We start from the raw sequence: 27,041 nt of genomic DNA, 5'->3' as shown, positions 1-27,041 counted from the left end.
CCAGCAGAAAGGTTGCAGCTCGCTGAAAGCTCGGGTGATGGTTAGCATTTTTAATAGACATTGTATTTATAGTAATTTTAAAATAAGATACAAAGTTCACGTATGTACATAATTTTTCTGCTATTGCACACTAATAGGCTACAGTATACTAGTGTACTGGGAAAAAGAAATTCATTTGAGTGGCTCTTTGCAGTGGTCTGGAGTTGAACCCACAGTCTCTCTAAGGTCTGCCTGCCAAAGGGCCTTTACATAGTGTATTCCCAATTCTCTGATGTTATTTATTTTGCATTTATATGTGCTATTAACACACAGTACTCACTATTTTTGCTTTTGAAAGTTATCTTTTAGTGCAATTCTTGAAAAAACAGAAAAGACTGATTTTATTTTACTTGCTTTATGTTTTTAGGGCTCTTCATTTCTTTTTGTAGATCCAAGTTTCAGTATTACTCAGATTCTTTCTGCCTGAAATATCTTACATTTCTTGTAGGTTAAGTCTCCTGGCAATGAATTTTCTTCAGTATTTGTTTCTGAGAAAATCTTTCTCCATTATTTTTAGAAAGATATCTTTGCTGGGTATAGAATTTTGACTTAATAGGTGGTGGTTGTTGCTTTTCCCTTTCAGTACTCTAAAAAAGAAAAAAAAATCACCGTCTTCTGGGTTTCATGTCCCCATCCTTCCCCCTCCCCCCCCCACCAGGAACCCTGCTGTAATCCTTGTTTTTGTTCTTCTGTGTCTAATGTCTCTTATCTCTGGCTGCCTTCAAGATTTTCTCTTTTTCGTTTGTAGCATTTTGGAAGTGATATAATGAGGCAGGTTTTTTTTTTGTTTTTTTGGTTTTTTTTTAGCCTAATTGATATTCTCTGTGCTTCTTGGATCTGTGGTTTGGTGTGTCATTAATTTTGGAAAGTTCTCAACCGTAATTTCTTCTGCTCTGTTCACCTCTTGCTAGGATTCTGATTACCTATAAATGAGAATGTTTCCTATTGTGTCACACTTGTTGTTTGTTCCCCCCACCGCCCACCTTTTCTTTTTGTGTTTTAGTTTGGGTGAGTTGATCTGTCTTCACGCTCACTGATTCTGTAGTGTTCATTTCCCTGCTGAAACTACCTTTCTGATGTAGCATGTTGTCCACTTTTTCTGTTAATAGTCTTTAATATATTAATTGTATATAGTTATTTCAAATTCCCTGTTAGATAGTTCCAACACCTGCTTCATGTCTGAATCTTGTTTTCATGATTGCTCTGTCTCTTGGGAGTGTGGGTTTTTTTCCCCCATGCCTTTTATATGCTTTATAATTGTTTTTCAAAGCCAGACATACTGTATAGGACAGTAGAAACTGAAGTAAATCATTTTCATGCCTGGAAATGGACACAGCTTTCTTTCTACTTGGTCTTTAGTGCTGTAGTTTGTATTACTCTCGTTAAAAGTAGACCTAGGTTTAGGATTTATTGTTGCTTTGGTTATTGTCAGTGCACCACAGCTGTCAAAGTTCTGTAGCAATGGCTTATGTTTAGTGTGAAGGTGGGTTACCAGAACTCTGTAATTCTGAGTTTTAAGCCTTCCCTATTTGTAGTACTTCACAAAGTGTATCTTTGCACACCCTTATTCCTCTCCGTCCGTCCTAGTAGTAGTCTTCAGTTGGCTGTTATTTGAAGCTTTTTTATTTAATCATGTTTGGTGGTGGTGTGGTGCTGTCTTCATTATTCTGAGTAAGACTCCGTGTTAGTCGTGTATGGCGCCCTGAGTCTTGGGGAGTGGCCCTCTTGGTTCTTCTGTCCCTTCTTCCTTGGCTCAGGTTATGAGCTCATTGTGTAATCCTGCCCCTTCTCCAGGAGTAAATGCCACCCCCCCCCCCCATTCCCTTCCCCAAGTTGTAATGAGTGTTCACCACAGCCCTCCCCTGTACAGATTAAGGCTTTTGTTCCTTAGTGGAGATGGAAGGGAAGGACCTGGCTGAAATTTCTTGCCCCTCCCACTTGGCTGCTGCTCCCCTGCCCAGTTCTGTGCTGCCATCAGTGCTTCTTAGGGCTCTTTCACGTCTTTTCGGTGACCATCCTGTGGGTTTCGTAGACAGGTTGCAAAGGGATACGGACTTCCCCAATTTCTGTGACCCCAGGAGTTGTCCTGACAGTTTGCAGTCTTCACAATTTGTCATCTGGTCATAACAGTCTTCTTACCAGTGCCACACTGCATCCACCTCAGGTGAGTGTGTATGCTCTTTCCTTGAAGGCACTCGGAGTTTGGGCCAATTTGCTCTGTGACCTCAGTTCCCTGGTAGCTTCAAAAAAAGTCTTGGACTTGAAATTAGTTGGTTTTCATTGTTAAGTGTGGGAGCAGTCCATGCTGGGGCAGAAGCCAGAAGCAACCTTCCTCTGTCTTGAGGAACAGAAAGAAGTTTTATAAAGCTTGATGAAGTCCAGTTCATCATTTTTTTTTCTTTTATCATTAGTGCTTTTCAGGATCCTAAGAAATCTGTCTACCCCAAGGTTGAAATCTTTTGTCTACTCTAAGGTTGGGAAGATTTTTTTACTTTGTTTTCATATTAAAGTTTTATAATTTTAGCTTTTTATGTTTTTAAAGATTTTATTTTATTTTATTTTATTTATTTATTTTTAAAATTTTTTAACGTTTTTATTTTTGAGAGAGAGAGAGAGAGAGAGAGAGAGGGAGTGAAGGTGAGCGGGGGAGGGGGAGGGGCAGAGAGAGAGGGAGACGCAGAATCGGAAACAGGCTCCAGGCTCCGAGCCATCAGCCCAGAGCCTGACGCGGGGCTCGAACTCACGGACCGCGAGATCGTGACCTGGCTGAAGTCGGACGCTTAACCGACTGCGCCACCCAGGCGCCCCTAAAGATTTTATTTTTAAGTAATCTCTGTACCCAAGGAGAGACTTGAACTCATGACCCTGAGATCAAGAGTCGCACGCTCCACTGGCTGAGCCAGCCAGTGCCCCTATAATTTAGCTTTTATGTATAGGTCTGTTATCCATTTCACATTAATTTTTACAGTGGTGTTAGGTAAGGTTGGAGGTGTTTTCCTATGGATTTCCAGTTGTGTATCATTTACTGAGAAGCCTCTTCCTCACCAACTGAATTACCTTGTTCTTTTGTCAAACATTTATTTCTTTTTTCAAACTTTTTTTATTGTTAAATGCTATAAAAGAGCATAAAATGAATGTATAGCTCTGTAAATTATTTGAATTTGACCCCTAATATGAGTACCAGTCAGATAAATAGAACATTCTGGTGACTCGAAAAGCCCACTAAAGGTTGGTTACAGTTCCCTTTCTTTCCTTTTGTAGGTAACCACTAAGCATACATACCTAAACAGTATAGTTTTGCCTGTTTTTGAATATTACATAAATGGAAGCAAATTACCTACAGTCTTTGGTATATGGTTTTTTTCATGCAATAATATTTTTAAGATTTGTTTTGAACTGAGCTACAATTTGATCATTTTATTGCTGAGTAGTGTTTCACTATACGAATAGAATACAATACATTTATCCATTCTATGTATCTGGGCTATTTCCAGTTTGGAGCTGGTATGAATAATCTTGTACAGGTATCTTGGTGCCTACAAAACAAGGTATCAGGAAAGATATGTATTTAGAAGAGAAACTACTTGGTCATAATATATTGTGTTTTTGAAGTCTTAAAATATAGTGTGTGTTCCCCAACATGGTTATACCTGTTTCCACTCTACCAGCAGTGCACCAGAGTTCCCGTGGTTTTGTTTTTTTGCCTAAATGGTCACAGTTGTTTTTTTCTTTTTAATTTTTTTAACGTTTATTTATTTTTGAGACAGAGCATGAATGGGGGAGGGTTAGAGAGAGAGGGAGACACACAATCTGAAGCAGGCTCCAGGCTCTGAGCTGTCAGCACAGAGCCCGACGCGGGGCCTGAACCCACGGACTGTGAGATCATGAACTGAGCCGAAGTTGGACGCTCAACCTACTGAGCCACGCAGGTGCCCCAACACAGTTTTTTTTTTTAATTTTAGCTACTCTGCTTGGTATTTTACTGTGATTTTAATTTACATTCTTTGACTATATGTTAATTGACCATTTGGATATCCTTTTTTTGTGAAAGCCTGTTCAAGTCTTTTGCTCATTTATTTTCTATTGAGTTTTAGATCTTTTTCTTAGTTTTTTTTCTTTCTTAATGCTGTCTTTTGTCTAGAAGTTTATTTAAAAAATTTTTTTTAATGTTTATTTTTGAGAGAGAGAGAGAGACAAGAGTGTGAGTGGGCAAGGGGGTAGAGAGAGAGGGAGACATAGAACCCGGAGCAGGCTCTAGGCTCTGAGCAGGCTCAGCACAGCACCCAACGCAGGGCTCAAACTCATGAACCGCGAGATCATGACCTGAGCCGAAGTCAGAGGCTCAACCGACTGAGCCACCCAGGCACTCCTGGAAGGTTATTTTTAAATAGTTAGATCTGTTCACTCCTTTATGCTGTAGTTCTTTTGATGTCTTGCTTTAAAATGTTTTCCTTCACTGGAGATCATGAAGATACCAATGTTATTTTTCACATTTAGGTCTATAATTTGAAATTGATTTTTGTGTATCATGTGATGTAGGGATTATATTTTATTTTTCCTTCATTTGGATACATAGTTGTCCTAATACTATTAGTTAAAAAGAATGTTCTTTCCACAGTGCTATGGAATGCCATCTCTGTTATAAATTTAGAGTCTATAAATATCTTGGTTCTGTGTTCTTTGTCTGTTTGTCTATCCTTGGATCAATACCATTCTCCCTCAGTTAGTGCAGCTATTTTTTTTTTTTAATGTTTATTTATTTTTGAGAGAGACAGCATGAGCAGGGGCGGGGCAGAGAGAGAGAGAGAGAGGGAGGGAGGGAGGAGGGAGGGAGGGAGGGAGGGAGGGAGGGAGGGAGAGAATCCCAAGCAGGCTCCATCCATACTGTCAGCAAAGAGCCCAACATAGGCTCGATTCCATGAACCATGAGATCATGACCTGAGCTGAATTCAAGACCTGGACATTTAACTGACTGCAACCCCCCCCCCCCCCCCCCCCCCCCCCACCCCCCCCGCGCCCAGTACAGCGTTTTAATAAGTCCTGGTAGTCCTCCTTGTTTTGGTTATTCTTGGCTCCCTTGTCTTTTTATGTAAATTCTAGACTCTCAGTTTCCATATACAGATTTGTTTGAATTTTGGTTCAAATTCCATTGAATATATAGATCAGTCTGAGGAATGATGACATTGTCACCTCGAGTTTTGCATCTTTGAAGCTGATATTTTTCTCCATTTATTTGAGTATCTGTACTTTTCTCAATAAAAATGTATAGTTTTCTGCTAACTTTGAGTTTTCATCTGTAAGTGTGTGATTTCCGTTTACTTTGGGTGTCTTTACTTTTGTCAATGAAGATTTATAGTCTTCTCTTTTAGGTATAGTTTTCTCTGCATGGTTTCCCTCTAGCTTTCGATTTATTCTTTGGCATTTAATAAGTTTTAAAATCACTTAACTTAGAAACAACTTCAAATTTATAGAAAAGTACAAAAATATTACCAAATTTCTATATCCTCTTGGCCCAGATTCCCCAACTTTTGGCATTTTATTACATTTGCCTTATCATTACATGTCTCCCTTCCTCTCTCTTCCCCTTCTTCTCTCTATACACACATGTACATGTTTTACGATTTTTCTCTGGGCTCCCTTGAAGAAAAATTATAAACATAGTGTCCATTACCTCTAGTATGAATGTGTATTTTTCTAAAAACAGGAACATTCTTCTCCATATAAATTGTATACCTGTCAAATCAGAAAATTAGCATTGTTATAGTATTAACATCTCACCCACAGGTTCTTTCAAATTTCACCATTTGTCCCCCAAATGTTCTTTTTAAAAAAAAAAAAATTAATGTTTATTTATTTGGGGTGGGGGATGCAGAGAGAGGGAGGGAGAGAGAGAGAGAGAGAGAAAGAAAGAAAGAAAGAAAAGAAAGAAGAAAGAAAGAAAGAAAGAAAGAAAGAAAGAAAGAAAGAGAGAGAAAGAGTCTCAAGGAGGCTCCATGCTGTCAGTAGAGAGCCCGACACAGGGCTTGATCTCAGGAACTGTGAGATCATGACCTGAGCTGAAAGGAAGAGTTTGGATGCTTAATCAACTGAGCCACTCAGGCACTCTGCCTCCCCCCACCCCAGAGTGTTCCTAATAGCAAAAACAAATGAAAGAACTTTCCTCCCTGTTCCTTTATGGTCCAGAATAAGTTTCAAGATCACTCACTGCATTTGGTTGCCATATTTGGAATTTCTCAGTCTTTTGTCTTTCATGACCTTGACTTTTTTTTTTCTTTTCCAGATTTTATTTTTTGGGGCACCTGGATGGCTCAGTCGGTTGAGTGTCTGACTTCAGCTCAGGTCATGATCTCATGGTTCATGGGTTCGAGCCCCGTGTCCGGCTCTGTGCTGACAGCTCAGCACAGAACTCAGATTCTATGTCTCCCTCCCTCTCTGCCCCTCCCCTGTTCATACTTTGTCTCTCACTCAAAGATAAATAAACAACAACAACAACAACAACAAAAAGATTTTATCTTTGAGTAATCTCTATATCCAATGTGGGGCTCAAACTTACAGCCCCAAGATCAAGAGTCACATGCTCCACCAACTGAGCCAGCCAGGCACTCTGACCTTGACATTTTTATGAGAGACTGCACACTTGGTAGAATGATCCTTAACTTGGGTGTATCTGAGGTTTCCCCCTGATTAGACTCAGATTTTGCATTTGAGCAGGAATTTCATACAAGTGATGCTGTGTTCTTTGTAGCACATCATCTCAGGAGTTTGTGGTGTTGATTTGTTCCATTATGGGTGGCGATAACTCCCACCTAATGGTTAAGCTGTTATCTGATTGGTTTGTTCACTATAAAGTTAATAAGAATCTTGTATTTACTAGTAATGATTAGGTAATGTCTTTTGTAGGGAAATACTTTGAAGTTGTTGTAAATGTCCTGTTTCTCATCAGACCTTCTCCCTCTGGTTTTAGCATCTGTTGGTGATTCTTAGTTGAGTCCAGTAAATCTGTGGTAGCCAAATGGTGACCTTTTAATGTTGTCATTCCTTTCGCGTTTATTGACGCTCTGCAGTCAGCTAGGGCTCTCCTTTGTTGTTATCTGTGTACCCCCTATATAAATATGAACTTACGGGTTTCTGTTTTATGCATTGTATCAAATATAGCCAGATTTGGTGGAAACTCCTGGTTTTAATAGGTTATATGCTGGCTGCTGAATCCTTTAGACATATCTTCATTGTTCTTTGAGTCTTTCGTTATAGTACCAGAAGTTCCGTTCTTATGTTGAGTTTTTTTCTGCCACAACCCTGAAATCAGCCATTATTCTAAGAAGCCTTGGTTTCTTTTAATAGACCGTGGTATTTACAAATCAAAATTTGGGTGCTAGATGTTCTCACAGCCAACAGAGATAGGAAATAAATGTATGTGTGTGTACACATCCACCTGTATCGGCTTTTGTGATCTATTAAAACCAGGAGTTTGCACCAGCTCTTTTCAGTTCTGGTCCAGCATTTGGAGTTTATTATGGCCTTCTTCCATTGTATATTTGTGCCCCTCTAATCCTACAGTGAGAAACCTCGCTGCATTATCTTCAGTATATTTCCTCATTGCCTCAGTCCTTGTGTTTGTAGCTAGTCTCCAACTGCCAGCCACGTTTCGCAGCCCTGGCTCCACTGACCCCTGCTGCCCTTGCTTATTACGTCCCTCTGTACCAGCAACACTGGTTCACACCAGCCATAATGGCCAGTTTCCATGAGTGTAGTACCTGGTGGCTTTTTTGTTTTTTTGGTAGATGTTATAAGTGCTAACTTAAATTTTTAAAAAAAGTATTTGTTGTTGGTATATGGGAATATAATTGAAAATATTTTGTTATTTATCAACATTTGTAAGATATTCTTATTTATTTTTACATCCTTTTGGGTTTTCTGTGTGTACAATTATATCATCTGCAAATAGTGACACTTCTTGTTCTCTTTTCTAATCATCAGTCCTTGTATTTTTCTTTCCTGACTGTTGTGGCTGGGATCTCTAGGATAAAGTTGAATAGAAATGATGGTTGCAGGTACCTTCAATCTCATTCCTGATTCCAAAGGGAAAACTTGCACTGTTTTGTTTTTACGTTTTTTGTTAATAGATTTTTTTTTTAAAGATAGCCTTTATTTATCATTTTAAGAAAGTTACCTTGTATTCCTGGTTAATTAGGAATGTTTTTCTTAATGAATGGATGTTCAGTTTTATCAAAAGCCTTTTCTGGCATCTGTTTAATTACATGGTACTTGTGTCTTGTTCTGTAATGTGATAAAGTAATTAGAAAATCAGCTCAGTGTTGAACTATGAATTCTTGGGTAAAAACCCACTTTGCCATAGTAGTATCCTCTTCTGTCTATTGCCAGATTCAGTTTGCTCATACAATTATTTAGAATTTTTTTGCATTTATTTTCATGAATGAGAGTAACTTGGAATTTTCTTTCATCTGTTGGATTTCAGGATGTAGATCATGGTTAATTTTTGGTGTGTACCTTTTTCTGTTATCTGGAAGAGTTTGTCTAAAATTAGACTTATTACGGGGCACCTGGGTGGCTCAGTCGGTTGGCGGCCGACTTCGGCTCAGGTCATGATCTCGTGGTCTGTGAGTTCCAGCCCCGCGTTGGGCTCTGTGCTGACAGCTCAGAGCCTGGAGCCTGCTTCGGATTCTGTGTCTCCCTCTCTCTCTGCCCCTTCCCTGCTTGCTCTCTGTCTCTCTCAAAAATAATAAACATTAAAAAAAAATTAAAAAAAATAAAATAAAATTAGACTTATTTCTTAAACATTTTGTTTTTGGGATGTTTGTTTATTTTTGAAGGAGAAAGAGACAGAGCGTGAGTGGGGGAGGGGCAGAGAGAGACACACACAGAATCCGAAGCAGGCTCCAGGCTTCGAGCTGTCAGCACAGAGCCCGACGTGGGGCTCAAACTCACGGACCACGAGCTCATGACCTGAGCTGAAGTAGGAGGCTTAACTGCCTGAGCCCCCCAGGCCCCTACACTTATTTCTTATTAAATTTTGCTAGAAGCCATCTCAGCTTGGACTTACATCTGGTCAAGTTTATTTACTAATTAAAGTACTGCTCCAGTTTCGATCTATCTGTTTTGGTAAATTGTACTTTCTAGGAATTCTTTGAACATTTCATCAAACTTTCACCAAAAGTTTGACCTAAATATGTTGATACTTATTTATTGTTATTGGTATTTTAAGTGAGTTTGATGTAACGATGTTTTCATTTTGACCTTGGTGTTTTGTACTTTCTCCTTCCTCTTGAGTCTCGCCATTACCTGTCCGTTTTTTTGCTCGTCTGAGAAGCAGTTTTTGGCTTTGTTGGTCTCTGCTAATGCACATGTATTTTGATTTTGATGCCCCACCTATACTCCACCTCCCTTAGCTGGCTGGTGTGCCCATGCCCCAGCGATGTGAGCCCTAGGACTCATACAGCTGTATTTTGGGAAGGGTGCCTTCATCTGAGCAGCTGCCTTGCCCAGGAAGGGACTCCAGCACATCTTCCAGTGTCTGGAGCCAGCTCACCTACGTCGAATCCTCGTTCTGAGACTTACTAGCCAGCGTGAACAAGTTTCTCAAACTCAGCACTTCAATTTTCTCTTCAGTAAAGTGAGGATGGTAATTGGACTCACCATATAAGGCTGTTGGGATGATTAGAAGCTCCTGTACATATTGAGGAGATTAGCCTACTGCCTCTGTATTACAGATATTTTGTCTAAGTTGGTATTAAAAAAAAAAAAAAAAAACAACTTTATGCTTTACAGAAGTTTTAAATTTCTGTGTTAAAAAACTTGGGAGTTTAAAAGGATTAAAGTATTTCGAGCTATTGTCAGCGGTAGTCAAATTCTCATTTTCTAGCTGTTCTTTTTCCTATTTGTAAATTATTCCCTGTGACTTCATTTCCTTCTGCTTAGGGCTGGATATTTATTCTTTATTATTAGTTCATAGAAGATGGGAAAAGGGAGAAATAGTGACTTTCCAGCCCAGTACTGCTCAAGAGAAATGGAATGTAAGTCACATGTAATTGTAAAATTGTTAGTAACCAGGGGCGTGGGGCGGGGGGTGGGGGGGTGGGGGGCCTCAGTCGGTTAAGCGTCTGACTCTTGATCTCAGCTCAGGTCATGATCCCAGGGTTGTGGGATTCTGCCCCGTGTCAGTCTCAGCACTGAGTTTGGAGCCTGCTTGAGATACTCTCTCTGTCTCTGGCTGTCTCTGTCTCCCTCCCTCCCTCCCTCCCTCTTACTCCTTCACTCTCCTTCTGCCCCTCCCCCGCTCGCTCTCTCAAAAAAAAAAAAAAAAAGTGGGGAGGTGGAAAGAGTAGATGAAACATAATTGTTGAAGCTGAGTGATGGGTACGTGAAGAGTTCATTATACTATTCTTTCGTCTTTTGTATGTGTTGGGATATTTCCATAATAATGTCTTGAAAGTGTACTGAGGGGGTACCTGGCCAGAGCTTGTGACCCATCATCTCAGTTTGAGCCCTGTGTAGGGTGTAGAAATTACTTAAAATAAAACTGGGTACCTAGGTGGCTCGGTCAGTTAAGCATCTGACTCTTGATCTCAGCTTAGGTCTTGATCGCAGGGTTGCGAATTCGAGCCCTGCGTTGGGCTCCATGCTGGGCGTGCAGCCTACTTAAAAATATTTTTTTTTTAGTAACCATCTTATAAAGGTAAAAAGAAACAAATATAATCAATTTTACCTAGTATATTTTACTTAACCTTAAGTAACCAGCGACAATATTATTTCAGCGTGGAATCAATACAAAAATTATTACTGAAATATTTGCATTCCTTTTTTTATACAAGTCTTTGAAGTCTGGTGTGGATTTTATACTTTGCCACATCTCAGTTTGACTAATCACATTTCAAGTGCTCTGTAGCCACATTTTGACAGTGGCTACCAAGCTGGATCTTGTGTTAGTTTAGGAATCAGCTCAAAGCTGTCTAAAATTGCTTTTGACTTTGCTCTTAAAAAAAATTTTTTTTTATTGAGGTATGATATACAACATTATATTAGTTGCAGGTGTACAACATAATAAGGCAGTGTTTGTACACACAGGATCACCACAGTAAATCTGGTATCTGCCACCACACACAGTTGCAGACTTTTTTCTTACGATGAGAATTGTTCAGATCTGTTCTCTTAGCAACTTTCAGATATGCAAGACAGTATTGTTAACTGTAGTTGTCATGACATACACAATGATGTCCCTGGGACTTACTTATCTTATAACTGGGAGCTTGCACCTTTTGACCCCCTTCACCCATTTCTCTCCTCCTCCAGCCCTGCCGCTGGCATTGCCAGTCTGTTTTGTCTGAGCTCAGTATTTGTTCTTTTTATTGTCGTTTTTTAGATTCAGCATGTAAGTGAAACAATATGGGATTTGTCCTTTTCTGACTTACTTCACCTTAGCATAATGCCCTCGAGATCCGTTGGTGTTGAGATTTTGTTCTTTTTTATGGCTGAGTAGTGCTCCATTGTGTTTTCTCCGTTCTTCCATTAATGGACCCTTGGGCTGCTTCCATGCCTTGGCTCTTGTAGCTGCTACTGTAGTGAACGTGGAGGTGCAGACATGGTTTTGAGCTCGTGTTTCCGTTTTCGTTGGATACATGCCCGGAAGTGGAATTGCTAGGTCACATGGTAGTTCTGTTTCTGATTTTGTGAGGGACCCCGGCCTGTTTTCCACAGCAGCTGCACCTGTTTACAATTCCCACCAACAGTGCACGGGGTTCCACACCTCGCCAACACCTGTTGTTTGTTGTTGTCTTTTCGAGCAAAGCCATTGTAGCGTGTGTGAGGTGAAGACTGTGCTGTTTTTGAATTAAGCTGCTATTTGTAATTGAGGTGTGATTGTCAGCGTTAAAAATACAGATTTCAAAAGCTCTTTGGAGTCTGTTTTTGTTCAACCATTTATTTTATATATGGTGTTGACCATTGTATCTCACAGATGTGATTTTATACATAATCACATGTATCTCCTATTTAATGCCAGAAAAAATGCTTATACATATATTTAAAGACTATACAGAGGTGCCTGGGTGGCTCAGTGGGTTAAGCATCTGAGTTCAGCTCAGATCATGATCTCCCAATTTGTGGGTTCGAACCCCGTGTAAGGCTCTGTTCTGACAGCGCAAAGCCTGGAATCTGCTTCAGATTCCGTGTCTCCCTCTCGCTGCCCCTCCCTGGCTTGTGTGCGTGCTCGGTCACTCTCTCTCTCTCTCTCTCTCTCAAAAATAAATAAACATTAAAAAAAAAAAGAATATACAGTCTTTGGTTTTCATCAGAATATGAGATTCTAGTTATTAAATTACTGAAAATGAAATAGAGAACATTTTTAGAATTTCTGATAATGTGGTTAAATGCCTTTCACTTTATATAAATGCAAAATTTTCTGTACTTGAGACATCAAATGAAGGTACCTGAATCTTCTTGCTTCTGGGTATGTCAGTTTCCCATTCCTTAACTGATTTCTGTTACCAGTTTTTGTCTCTTGGTAAAATTGTTAAAGTTTGTTACCAGAGCCTTGGAGCAGCAGATACATAGTCTGGGTGTCCCTATCAGCAATGGAGGATGCTGTTCCTGTGCCAGTTTGGAATCCACATGGGCTGGGGTTGTGCTGGCGGGAGGGAGGGGCTTTAGCCTCAGGTCGGGGTCTGTCACATGTGGGTGGCATGCCGTCATCCGGGCACCGGGCTCTGTCTGCTGGCCCCTCCAGTGCACCAGTGCCCAGTGGTGTAGTCAACAGTTTGGCAGGCCACCTAGGCAACAGAGGAGATGGCGTCTGTGATCCTGACTGAGCAAGGACAGAGAGGGCCAGACCCGAATGCCTTGCGAGCACTGAACGTGAGGGCCCCTTCTCACCACCAGCTGGCCTACCCTTTCAGCTTCCAGAAGTCTTTCTAGGAAAGTTTGCTTTTCTCGTGATACAAGCGACACATGCTTCTTGAGACGCAGTTAGGAGCTAACTGGCAGTGGGAGTTATTCTGCCCGGTCTTTCTGCACTTCGCCTCTGTCACTGAAGCCCGGCTTCCCCACTTCTCAGTCCCTGTCCCCGCTTATAGGGCCATCCAGGACTTGGGGTCAAGGCATTTGATTCTACACCTCTTCCCTGAAAGCTACCAGGAAAGAAATAAGGTCTCTTCTCTGAAAAGAGGAACTGCTAGAAGCCTGAGGCACAAACTGAACACAGAGCAGAGAAGGTGGCTGGGAACTGACCCTAAGGTTAGGAGTCCTGGTCTGGGGGAATGTGTGGAGCCATCTTTGCCTGGAGTCACGACATCTGGGGTCGGAGTGGGTTCTCAGAAGCATCAGGAGGGTGTGATGACCAGCAGGCCAGTGGAAGAAAGACCATCCAATGGGAGAGAGTGAACCCCTGTGCCTTTTGTCGGTGGAGTCCAGTGTGATGCTGGAGGATTGGTGGCGAGCAAGAGCCTTACTGGCAGGTTGGAGAGTGAGCATGGCCCTGCACCTTTTAGTCCGAGGTGCCTGGCTGTGTGGCCGTGGAACGCCTGAGATGTGCTCTAAGTGTGCAAGTGCACACCGAATATTGAAGGCTTGGTACGAGAAAAGAGTACGAAACATCTCATTAATAGTTTAAATGGATTACCTTTGATAGAATATTGTGGGTGTTACTGAGTGAAATATGATGTGAGTAGCATTCACCTGTGGGGTTTTTTTCTTTGGAGTGGGGGTTTAATAGACTTCATTTTTTGGAGCAATTTTAGATTCACAGAAAAATTGAGCAAGGAGTACAGGGAGTTCCCACGTACCCCTCCTCCGTCGTCACACACACACACACACGCACACACGCCCCCACACGGTCAGCATCCCCCACCAGAGGGGCGTTTGTGACAGTTGGTAAGCCTATACTGATACATCATCATTAGCTCAGAGTCCATAGTTCCCATTGGGTCATTTGGTGGTGTACATTCTTTGGGTTTGGACAAGTGTCTAATGCTAGGTATCCCTATTACGGTCTCATGCAGAGTGGTTTCACTGCCCTAAAACATCTTCTGGGCTCCTCCTGTACCTCCCTTCCTCCGCCAACCCCTGGCAACCACTTTTTTTCTTTCTTTCTTTCTTTCTTTTTTTTCTTTTTTTTTTTTTTACTGTCTCTGTGGCTTTGCCTTTTCCAGAATGTCCTGTACGTGAAATCATACAGTATGTAGCCTTTTCAAATTGGCTTCTTTCCCTTAGTAATGTGCATTTAAAGTTCCTCCATGTCTTTTCCTGGCTTGGTGCTCATTTCTTTTGAGTGTGAGTAATATTCCACTGTCTGGATGGATCGTAGTTTATCCATTCACGTTCTGAAGGACATCTTGGTGGCTTCCAAGTTTTGAAATTTTGAATAAAAGTGCTATAAACATTCATATGCAAGTTTTTTTTGTGTGGATCAAAGTTTTCAGCTCCTTTGGGTATATACCAAGGAGCATAATTGCTGGATCGTATGGTAAGAGCATGTTTCGTTTTGTAAGAAGCTGCCAAACTGTCTTCCAAAGTGGCCGCACCATTTGCGCTCCCACCGCCGTGAACGAGAGTTCCTGTTGCCCCACTTGCTCACCCACGTGCCTTGGACTTTGGCCTTTCTGATAGGTGTGAAGTGCTGTCTTGTTTTCACCATTGTTGTTAGTGTGTGTGTGTGTGTGTGTGTGTGTGTGTGTGTGGGTGGGTGTGTGTGTTTTAATTTACTGCATAGCTCACATTTGTGGCTTGCATTTAATTTCTCTTAGAAAGAGCTGGGGTGCACAGCTCCAACGGAGTTGAAAAGGAAGGAAAAGAGGTTCCTAGCAGCTGGAGGTGGAAGTGTGGTCCCGAGGAGGGTGTTTTGTGTCTTCAGCCTAGTGGTAACAGTGTGCTTGTATCCTCATGGAAACGATGCAGGAAAGAAGGAAAGATTGATGATCCGAAGAATGGAGGGGAGAATCCACAGAACAGAGTCCTCAAGCAGATGGCGGGGCCTGGTGCGTGAGCAGAGGTCTCACCTAGGCGAGGAGGCGTGTGCTGGGTAAGCATGCCGAGGGGCACAGCTCCAGGTAGACGGCTTGGAGCCTCTGGAAACAAACCGCCAGTGGGTTTTCAAACAGGTCGTTAGGACTTCACACCATCATCATTCTGCAGCGCTGTTTGCAGCGCTGAGTGTTGTCGTGGCCTTTAAATGTTTGCAGTTTCAGCAAGAGGTCTGTGCCCTTCCCCTCGTTGTGAGACCCACCGGGACCAGATGCTTTGACAGGCGCCTGCTCACCTGGCCAGGGTGCCCTGTTAAGGCTACATATCCGGTGGGTCCCCGCCTCCTGCTGCTGCCCGCCTGTGCACCTGCTTCACATGGAAGTCTCTGCTCTGCCTCCCCTCAGCTTGCTCTCCACACCTCTGCTCCCTTTCTTCTGCAGCTCCTGCCGGGAGGCACCCCTCCCTCTTCCTTCGGACTCTTAGCCCTCCAGTGAAAGTTTCTGTGCCTCCTCTCCCTGCCTTGTGAATTTCTTGGACCATAACAGTTTTAGTAACAATCCTGGAGGCCAACTCAGTGTTATCACCACATTCTGTGTTATGGGAAGTTGGGGATTCTGCAAAAGGCAAGTACTTTTTGTGGTCATTATTTTAGGTCACTGGCTAGTCTCTGGTGTGGCTGTCCTGGCACCAGGTGCCTCCCTGTGGCCGGGTGTGGGGTGGACGGAGGGGGCTGCCCCTGGCCTGGGTGCCCAGGTCAGCAGGGCCATGTTGGTGACGAGCTTGCGGAGTGTGTTGAGTGGCTACCTTTGGAATTACCTCAGTCACTCAGTTTTCAAGTGTTGCCTATCCCACTTACAGTGTCTGACTCAAAGCCTTTCCGGCTTCTGTTCTATTCATGGGTTTTTTCTTCCCCTCTGGTGATATCTGGGTATTGCTGTAAAGACTGTTAGCACCCTGTACTAAATGACTGGTTACTGGAATTTTCAGATTTTAAATGGGGTGCAGACTATAGCCAGAGAAGTTAGTATACTTTGATATCAGCTTGTCATTTGGTCACAGTAGGTGATTTGTGGTTTCAAGATGGGTGAAAAAGAATGTAAGAAAGACATATTTCCAGGGCCGTGAGTCTTTCTTAACTGTCTGATTTGCTGCTACTAATAAATGCAAGTTCTTTTTCTCTTTTGCCATATGGAGCTTAAATGCAGAGACCTGAGGTATTCTGTAAACATTTGAATGTGTGAATTGCCATGTGCCAGATGACGGAGCAGTGGCGCTAAACTCGCCCCGGCATCCTGACTTGTTCCGAGGCTGCTTAGACATTTATCTTCGTCCAGCTAAGCAGAATCAAAACCGTCATTGCATTGCTTACTAGACTTCAAAGAGGACTTCCTGTATATACAAAGACCATATTAATAACAGTTACATGCTTAAAACCATCGTATATAACTATAGTTTCTGGCAGAGAGCAGGTACCACTGTGCCTTCATTAGTGCGCAAAGCCACCCTGTTGACTTCTGTAGAACCACTGGGCATTCATAGGTAGGCCCAGTCAGAAGGTTGACCAGCAGCTATAAGAAACCAATGGTTGCAGATTTTTTTAGGCTTTCTCTACTTTTTAAAAAATATAAACTGAAATTGAAGTAAATCCTAAAACAAACAACAAAACACAAAAAACCTCACTTCCACATTAGCTGTAAAAAGAATGCTATCATAATGTAATAATAGGGAATCAGTAATTAATGTTTATTGAATTTTTAGGAAGCACCTTTGAAGTCTTGAAATTGCTAAAAATATTTTACTCTCTGCGATTATATAAATTACATGTTCCAAAACATTAAAATATTTAAATAATTTTGCACCTAACTCATGGTTCTGTTAGCAATTTTATGGTAACTAATTGGAAGAGAACTTAAATATTAATGTTAGTAATTATTTCCCAAGTAGTACCACTTGCTTACAGAACTTGCATGTGCTTTGGGAAAGCTGAGTTCAGAAAGGAAGCAGAAAAGACTATAGATATTTTAGTGACCACACATGCAGTCATCCCTGGACACAGGTAGCTCACAAAAGATTGTGTGTGAACTGAGCAAGGAAAGTGGCGGTGGGAGTAGGGGAGACCGAAGGTGAATTGATGATGTGGAGTAGCGGCTTCATTTCTGTCATTGAGCATTTACTGGGTGCCTGCTGGATGCTGGGTGCTTTGTGGGACTTAAAAATTCTTGAGTGTCATGAGAAGATGGACATTTGAAAGCATAAGGTAGTCGTGTCAAGTACAGAGGGGGTACAGGAATCGGGGTAATTAACTCTGTGGGGCTGTATTGCTTGAGGGGTGGGGAGTAAGTTGGAAGAAAGCACAGTTCACAGAAAAAGAATGATAGCCCAGTGAGGTTTGTAAGGGTGCCTAACAGCTGCCTGGTAACGGACGGGAGATTGGTGTTTCAGGATTGGAAATGGCATGTACTGAGGCCCCACAGTTGAATGGGGCAGAGGTTTGGAATTTTAAGGAATTTCAGCTGGGTAATTCTGCAGCGACTAAGTGACAAGGGCCTTGTATGTCGTGCTTGATCCTTTTAGGCAGGGGACCTATTGAAGGGTTCAAAACAGAGGAATATTCTGGTCACATGTGCAGTGTGAGAAGCCATCCTGACAGAAGTAGAGGATATGTGGAAAGCAGACAGATGTGTGGGTTGGGGACCAGTCAGGAAGAGACCGCTGTATAGTCTCTGAGGCAGGAGATGTTAACGGGACAAAAACAGGCATGTTTGCTTTGTGTTTTGTGTACATGAGAATCCTGGCTTTAGCCTTCCCTGGGCTGTGTGACCTGAGATGTGCCATTATTACCTGACCACCTTTAGTGCTATTATGCCCCAAGATGCCGTATTTTCTTTGGGTCTATAATAAGTTTAGCTGTAAAGTCTTTATTTTTAAAAGTTTATTTATTTTGAGAGAGAGAGAGAGAGAGAGAGAGAGCAAGCACATGCAGGGGAGGGACAGAGACAGAGAGGGAGAGAATCCCAAGCAGGCTCCACACTGTCAGCGTGGACCCTGATGTGGGGCTTGAACTCATGACGCAGAGATCGTGACCTGAGCTGAAATCGAGAGTCAGACGCTTAACCAACTGAGCCACCCAGACGCCCCTACATGTAAAGTCTTTAAATAGTAAGTCTGAGTTTTTCATATTGCATTTGGAGTTTCTTTTTTGGAGATTGCTTTTATTTTTATTTTTTTATATATATTTTTAATGTTTTTATTTATTTTTTGAAGGAGAGAGAGAGAGAGAGAGAGCGAGCATGAGTGGGGGAGGAGCAGACAGAGAGGGAGACACAGAAGCTGAAGCAGGCTCCAGGCTCTGGGCTGTCAGCACAGAGCCTGATGCGGGGCTCGAACTCCCGAACTGTGAGATCATGACCTGAGCCGAAGTCGGATGCGTAACTGACTGAGCCACCCAGGCACCCCTGGAGATTACTTTTAAAACTAGAGTGTAAGCCTAGCAGGAAAATGAATTTGGTATCTTTCTTACATATATACACATTGGCCACAAACGACGGCTTGTACCACAGAGTAGAAAACCAGTTTACTGAGAAAGGATGAAGTGTCTTAAGTCACAGGTGCAGATCTCAGGTGTCCGTGGCACTTGCATGTGTTTTCAGCAGGAGTGCCAATTTAGGAATAAATATATTCTCTTATGGAAAAACGTCTGGGTTACAACATAGGATCTGAAGTAAGTAAGTAAATCAATAAAATGCCTTTATATAAATACATTTTATCTGTATGTGTGTAGGATTAGGGGGACGACACTTATTTAGTGTTTATTCTTGTACATTTATTTTTAAAGAATATTGATGTAACCAGACTGGGTTTATCCTCCTGTCTTAAACCAGTTAAATGAAGGACAGACTATCTCGAACAGCATTGTTCCAACATTGGACAGCAGGCAGTACAGGACAGTGATCTCTGAGAGACAGAGAAACTAAACGAGCTAAGGACTGGCCAAGCTTACTGCCTTGAGAGCATTTGCAGGCCGTGGCTCAGGAAGAAAGGAGGGAGTAGCCCAAAGAGAACCTGGTGGTTTCCTTGGGGTGGGGAGGCCAAAGTAAATTTACAGGGCAGAGTACCAGAGAAGAGAGGGCTGCAAAGAGAAAAAGAGAGTTTTGGAGAACCACGTGGGATTCTCCTTGAATACTCAGCTGTGTACGGATGAGCACGGGCATGTGTGGAAACTGCGTGCCAAGGACAGAACCCAGGAAGGGAGTCGTGCAACAGTCCTTGGAGCTCATGCAGGGCCCCAAACAATTTGTGTGCCCACAGCCAGAGTGGGGGAATCTTGCGACACACAGATAGTGCACTCCCAGGGTATTGCCTCAGTAGTGGGGCAGATTGAAGGTGCTCTCATCCTGGGAGCATCTCTACCTTCCCAATGGGATGCTGCCTGATGCACGAATCACTTAATAAAGCCAGTTAGATCTTTAAAAAACAAACAAACAAACAAACAAAAAGGTGTGCTGATCCCACCTCCCAAGTTTTACAAGCAAGCCTTGGGAAGACCAGACTCTTCCCAAATAACCCAACTATGACCCAGAACAAAGCTCAGAAATATTTGAAGGCGTAAAACAATACCCATGACCTAACACGGTAAAGCCTACAGTGTCCAGACTATCTGGTCAGAAATCATGAGGCATGCAGAGACAGACGCAGGCAAGTACGATCCATAATGAGGTACAAAATGAAAAATAGAAACAGACTCAGAAATGACACATGTGATAGAATTATTAGCTAGATGTTAACGCAGTTATCACTATATTCTGTATATTCAGCCAGATAGAGGAAAGCATGAGCATGTTAAAAGGAAACACAGAATAAAAGAAAACCCAGGTGAACTTCTAGACTTGAACGCGTTGGATGCTGCAGCAGAAGAGGTGAAGAACTTGAGGAGATAGCAATAGAAAGTATCCAAAAAGAACCATGAAGGAGAAGCCTGCAGGGCAGGGCGGGGGTGAACAGAGCATCAGTGAGCTTTGAAACCGCTTCCCGGGGCCCACTGTGTATGCGTAATTGGAGTCCCTGAGAGAAAGAATGGGAATGAGGAATACGAAAAAAATTTGAAGGAATAATGGCTGAAAAATGTCCAATTTGTTGAAAACTATAAACCCACAGATCCCAGAAGCTCAGTAAGCTTCAAGCATAAGAAAGATGAAGAAAATTACACCAAGACACATCATTGTGTCAGGGAAAACAGCGGTTAAAAGAAAAATGCAGTCAGGAAAAGCGATGCATTAGGGGTGCCTGGGTGGCTCAGTGAAGTGTGCGACTTCAGTCAGGTCGCGATCTCACAGTTCGTGGGTTCGAGTCCCACATTGGGCTCTGTGCGGACAGCTCGGAGCCTGGAGCCTGCGTCACATTCTGTGTCTCTCTCGCTCTCTGCCCCTCCCCCACTCATGCTCGGCCTCTTTCAAAAATAAATCCACGCTAAGAAAAAAATTTTAGAAAAAAGATGTATTATGTATTGGACAAAGATAAAGACGGCACGGCGCAAGCCAGGAGATGGAGAGAGAACAGCTTTAAGGTGCAGAAAGGCAAGAGCATAACCTGGAATTGCAAACCAGCAAAAATGTCGCTTAAAAGTGAAGATGAGATCAACATTTTTTCAGACGTAAAAAGCCAAAAGAATGCACGGCCAGTGGATCTCCATCACAAATATGGTAAAGGAAGTTCTGAGGTAGAGAACAGATGTCACCAGGTGGATATGTGAGTCTGCGGAAAGAAAGAAATACACTGCAAATTGTCAATGTATGCAGAAAATACGTTTTAAATTACTTTAAAATACAGTTGTCCAGTTTTTTGATGTGTATTTTTGAGAGAGAGCAAATGGGGTAGGGGCAGAGAGAGCGGGCTACAGAGAATCCCAAGCAGGCTCGGTGCTGACAGCAGAGAGCCCAGCGGGGGGCTTGAACTCACGAACTGTGAGATCCTGACCTGAGCCCAAGTCAGACGCTCAGCTGACTGAGCCACCCAGGCGCCCCTACAATTGTCTGTTTAAAAGAAGAGCAGTGGTGTGCCTGCCTGGCTCAGTCAGTGGAGCAGGCAACTCTTTTTTCTCGGTCATGAGTTCAGGCCCCAGGCCCCATGCTGGGGGTAGAGATTACTTAAAAATAAAATCTTAAAAACTAATAATAAAGCAAAAGCAGCAACAAACCATGAGACTTACGTGTAGAAGGAAAATGTCTGACAACAGTAACATGAAGGCCAGCTGAGGGGAATGTAGGATTCTTGTATGTTTAGTGGTAAAGTCTTACTTGATGACTGTGGTAAGTAAAAATGTACACCATGACGCTAAAGTGACCACTTCAAACAGAAAAGTGTAGCTCACAGTTCAACAAAAGAGATAGAATAGAGTTATAAAAAATACTCAATTTTTAAAAAGCTGAAAAAGAGGAAAAGGAAACAACACATGGGTCATTAGAAAAATAATTAGGTGATAAATTTTATAAACTTAAATATCCATTTAATATCCACAATTGTATTTAATATAAGTGATCTAAACATGCCAATTTTAAATTAAAAAATTTTTAAAAATTGTAATGTTTATTTATTTTTGAGAGACAGACAGAGCTTGAGCAGGGGAGGGGCAGAGAGAGACACACACACAGAACCGGAAGCAGGCTCTAGGCTCTGAGCTGTCAGCACAGAGCCCAATGTGGGGCTCGAACCCACGAGCAGTGAGATCATGACCTGAGCCGAAGTTGGATGCTTCACCCACTGAACCACCCAGGCGCCCCAAACATGCCAATTTTAAAAGATTGTGAGATAGGAAAAGTAGCGCGTCCCAGCTATATGCTTTCTGCTGTAATGTGCTGTAAACATAGAGATGTACACAGTAAAGTCATAGGCAAAGACATGCCTTGCCTTATGTAAGTAAAAAGCTGGAGTGGCTCTTTAAGTATCAGAAAAATAGATACCAGAGCAAAGAGAGTAGTTTCATACTGATACAGGGGTCAGTGTATTAAGAGGACGTAACAGTCCTAAATGTCTTTGCACCTAATAACAGATCTTCAAAGTATGTGGATGAAAAACTGATAGAACTTCAAGGGAAAACATTGCTGGATCATAGGGTAGTTCTATGTTTAGTTTCTTGAGGAACCTCCATACTGGTCTCCAGAATGGCTGGAGTTTGCATTCCCATCAACAGTGCAAGAGGGTTCCCCCTTTCTCTGCATCCTTTTAGCCATTCTGATAGGTCTGAGGTGGTATCTCCTGGTGGGTTTGATTTGTATTTCCCTGATGATGAGTGATGTTGAGCATCTTTTCATGTGTCTGTTGGCCATCTGGATGTCTTCTTTGGAAGAGTGTCTATTCATGTCTTCTGCTCATTTCTTAACTGCATTGTGTGTTTTTGGGTGTGGAGTTTGATAAGTTCTTTATAGATTTTAGATACTAACTCTTTGTCATATATGTCATTTGCAGATACCTTCTCCTATTCCGTAGGCTGCCTTTTAGTTTTGTTGATTGTTTCCTTTGCTGTGCAGAAGCTTTTTATCTTGATGAGGTCCCAATAGTTCATGTTTGCTTTGGTTTTCCTTGCCTTCTGCAACATGTCTAGTAAGAAGTTGCTCTGTTGAGGTCAAAGAGATGGCTGCTTTTGTTCTCCTCTAGAATTTTGATGGTTTCCTGTCTCACATGTAGGTCTTTCATCCATTTTGAGTTTATTTTTGGGTGTGGTGTAAGAAAGTGGTCCAGGTTCATTCTTCTGCATGCCACCCTCCAGTTTTCCCAGCACCACTTACTGAAGAGACTGTCTTTTTTCCATTGGATGTTCTTTCCTGATTTGTCGAAGATGTTGACCGTATAGTTGTGTGTCCATTTATGGGTTTTCTGTTCTGTTCCATTGATCTATGTGTCTGTTTTTTTTTTTTTTTTTTGTGCCACTACCATACTATCTTGATGATACAGCTTTATAATATAGCTTGAAATCTGGACTTATGATGCCTCCAGCTTTCTTTTTCAGGATTACTTTGGTTCTTTGGGGGTCTTTTGTGGTTCCATACAAATGTTAAGGTTGTTCTAGTTGTGTGAAAAATGCTGAAAAATGTTACAAGAAATAAGTCAGTCAGGAAAAGACAAATACCATATGATTTCACTCATATGTGGAATTTAAGAAACAAAACAGATGAACACATGGGAAGTGGGGAGAAAAAGAGAAAAGAGGGAACCCACAAGAGACTCTTAAGGATAGAGAACAAACTGAGGGTTGATGGAGGGAAGTTGGGGGATGTGTACTAAGGAGCGTACTTGTAATGAGCACTGGGTGTTGTATGTAAGTGATGAGTCACTGAATTCTACTCCTGAAACTAATATTGTATCATATGTTAACTGACTAAAATTTAGATTAAAAAGAATTTCAAGGAAAAATAGATACATACAAAATTATGGTTGGAGTTTTTAACACCTCTCAGTAATTGATTGAACAAGTAAACAGAAAATAACTAAGGTTATAGAAGACTTGAATGACATTGTTAGGTGACCTGACCTGACGGATGTTTACAGAAAACTCTACCCAATGTCAAACATTTACCAAATAGACTATATTCTGGCCCATGAAAAGTCATTTTTTTAATGTTTATTTATTTTGAGAGAGTGTGCATGAGCCAGGGAGGGGCAGAGAGAGAGAGAGAGAGAGAGAGAGAGAGAGAGAGAGAAAATCCCAAGCAGGCTCCGTGCTGTCAGCACAGAGTCCGATGCAAGGCTCGAACTCAACAAACCATGAGATCATGGCTTGAGCCAAAATCAGGCATCAGACACTTAACTGACTGAGCCACCCAGGTGCCCCAAAAAAGTCTTGATAAATTTGGAAGAATTCAAATTGTACAAAGCAGCTTCTCTGACTACGTGGAATTATATTAGAAATCACAGATGAAAGACACTTAGCTACACATGCAAGGAAATCATGTCACACGTTAAATAGCCCATGAGCCAAAGAAGAAGTCAAGAGGGTAATTATAAAGTATTTTGGACCTAATGAGAATGGAAACACCACACATCAAAATTTATAAATCATTGTCAAAGTGCTGCTTATAGGGACACTTAGAACACTAATCACCTCTTTGTGCAGAGAAAGGGCTCAGTGACTTGTTCTCTCACCACAAGAAAGCAGATCAAAGAGCTAGTTACACCCAAAGTAACCCAAGACAAGGAAATAATAACATAAAGGCAAAAATCAACAAAACAAAGAATTGTTAAATATGGAAAGTCCACCAAACCAAAAGCTGATTCTTTTAAAAGTAATAAAATTGATAAACCTTGAGCCAGGCCAAAGATTTGAATAAATACTGCATAAGCCTGTGAACAAATATTTAACATAATTAACGCTTAAGGAAAACCACCGTGAGACAGTGCTACACAGTCATTACAATGGCTACCATGAAAACAGCTCACCACATCGATGAGGATGTGGGTTACTGGAAATCTACAACATTGCTTTTTGGGAATAATTTGGCAATTTCTTAAAAGTTAGACATGCACCTACCATATGACCCAGTTATTCTATTCCTTGGTATTTATCCAAGAAAAACAAAAGCATGTGTCCATACCAAGATTGTACATGAGTGTTCCTAGCGACTACTGTTTGTAAATAGCCAGAAACTGGAAATAGCCCAAATGTCTCTGAATGGGAGGATGGATAAAAACAAGGTGTGGCTTACCCACGTAATGGAGTACTACTCAGTAATTAAAAGAAACAAAGTCCTGATACATACCTGGGAATCCTCTCCAAATAACGGTACTTGACAGAAGAAGCCAGACGAAAGACATTATGTCGTGTGATAGAACTTCTGGACTTGCATAGTAATCGGTAGAGACAGAGCCCAGTCCAGTGGTTGCCTGTGAATGGGGGCAGGAGGAGAGTGAGTACAGGAGGGAGGGAGTTCAGGGGGCACAAGGAAACCTGGGGGCGACGGTCAGTGTTCATTGTCTTGATCTCCGTGGTTTCATGGGTGTGTGCGTATGTCAGAAGTATTCAGGTCGACGCCTCACATATCTTCAGCTTCTCCTACGTCGGCTATACTTGAGTACAGCTGTAAATGCCTTTCAGGGAATCAGTGGAGTTTATATGTGTGCCTTACATTTGATCACAGATAGTTAGGAGCATAACCATGGGGCAAGGCACCAGTGTTTGGTTAATTTGAATTTTAGTCACGTGTTGTAGCATACACACGTGTGTATCTTATAGTCTCTGTTATTCGCTTTGTCTGAGAACGGTGTGGAGAGGAGAGGCTGGCATCTTTCGAGGACTAGCTTTATACTAGTTGGCCAAGTGTTGACAAGTTTTGACTTTGGTTCCCTCTCTCCGTGGATCATCTGGCCTGCCTTCATGGCTTTACATACCACACGCGCTGGTGACCCAGAATTACATATTCAGTCGCAACCCATTTCCCAAGTATCTTACTTGTGCAAAACAAACTCACCACATTATCTGGATGTTTAACACGAAATTCATGTGTAACAACATCTATAGCAAACTTTTGGTTCTTGCCACGGCCCTAGCCCTCCAGCTGTGTGTGGCAGCCCTGTTGTTGGCACGACTGCTGCCCGGGTGGTCCGACCTGTTCTCGTCACATCCTTGGGTTCATCAGCAAGTCGTGTGGCTCTGCCTTCAGTGCTCCTAAATCAGACACCTCTGCTTTTCCATGGCTCCTGCCTGCTCCTGGAACTGCCTGGAACAGTGTTCATGCACACTGGGTCTTACCATGTCCTTCTGAGAAACCTTCAGCCTCTTCCCACTGCCCGCATGGGCAACCCTGCCTGCCCCCGTCTCTGGTGGTGCCCCTGGCCTTTGTCCTGCACCGCCCCCCCCCCCCCGCCCCCCTGCCCCTCGCCCCCCCCCCCCCCCCCGCCCGACGCCCGCATGTGCTGCCCACGCCTGCAGTGCTTGTCTCCCAGATGTGCAGCTGTGTGTGTTTCTGTGTTGCCTTAGCATTTGGGCCCTAGCTCACTTCACCCTTGTTAGAATGACATCCTCCTTGTAGCCCTGCACCCTTGCTGATTTTTTTCTTCGTGGAGGAGTGCTTCCTGCCGTTGGATGGCCGGCGCTTAAGTCTGAGTTCGCCAGTCCGGTGTCTCTCTGGAACCAGCAGGACCTCTGGGCTACTTGCAGGTGCATCTGTGATCTAGCCTGTCAGGATGTTGGCACATTGTGTGTTTCAGATGTTTTCTGGAAGAGGCCTTCCTCATCCCAGAGCCTTCCCTGCACTCAGTCAAGGAAGACTTGTTTTTGCCTTTCCCACCTCTGTTCATCCTCAACATCTGATTCCTTGTCAGCTCTTCCTTCATAGCAGACTTCACTGCGGCCTCACTCCTGGGGAACACGCAGCTTCTCCCTGATTGATCCCCTGTTCCCATCTCCTCTCTTGCCCCCCATACAGCCTCACCGCCCTGTTGGAACCTCCCCCGCTTCCCTCTCTGTCTCCCCCTGTGGCCTCCTGCCCCAGTGCCTTTGTGCTTGCTCTCAGGAGTGGCCCTCTCCCAGGTATCTGTGTGGCTGCTACCAGCCACCGACATCAGGTGTCTCCTCGAGGAGGTTCTTAATGATGGGAAGGCATTGTCCCCAACCCCTGTCACTCCTGTCTGCTCTCTATTTTTCTCCTTCTCAGTGATCACTGTCTAATGTTCTGTATTTTTTCCTTCTCTGTCTTATTTGTAGTCTTTGCCTTTGACAGATACATTAGCTCACCGTGGGCAGGGAACTTTGTTTTAGTTACTGCTGCATCCTCAGTACCTGGACGAGTGCCTTGACACATGGTGGCTTCCAGTAAATACTGGACGAACAGGCTGACCAGTGGGTGGACAGACAGATGATCTGGAACTGAAGTGGTTACCCTCAAGTCAGTTCTGGCTCTTATGTTATTATCTCTGGCTTGGAGACTTTGTAACCTTGGAACCTAGCACCTCCTTCTCTGGGTAAAAAGGTGGCCTGGAACAATCTGAAGGCTGTGGCTGTTCAGTTAGTGATGGGTTTTTTTCCATAGGCTGGGGACGAGAGG

At 42.7% G+C, this 27,041-nt stretch overlaps 1 protein-coding gene across 6 annotated transcripts in view; it reads left to right on the top strand.

Moving 5' to 3' along the window:
* Nucleotides 1-27,041, top strand: part of FAM193A (family with sequence similarity 193 member A) — a 163,413-nt gene that overhangs the window by 42,377 nt on the left and 93,995 nt on the right. Inside the window, exon 1 of one of the 6 annotated variants that reach the window (XM_053901766.1) lies at nucleotides 14,944-15,067. The exons of 4 other annotated variants lie outside the window; for them this stretch is intronic. The gene's annotated coding sequence lies outside the window, so the exon portion shown is untranslated. Of the gene's footprint in view, nucleotides 1-14,943; nucleotides 15,068-15,184; nucleotides 15,633-27,041 lie in introns of those variants that run through there. One more of the 6 variants, XM_053901768.1, reaches the window with a different exon arrangement.

The sequence above is a fragment of the Panthera pardus genome, unplaced genomic scaffold, assembly GCF_024362965.1.
Source record: "Panthera pardus isolate Hobbes unplaced genomic scaffold, ASM2436296v1 HiC_scaffold_13, whole genome shotgun sequence".
Taxonomy (NCBI): domain Eukaryota; kingdom Metazoa; phylum Chordata; class Mammalia; order Carnivora; family Felidae; genus Panthera; species Panthera pardus.
Note: the sequence above shows the minus strand (reverse complement) of the source record. Positions and strands in the feature narration are given on the sequence as shown.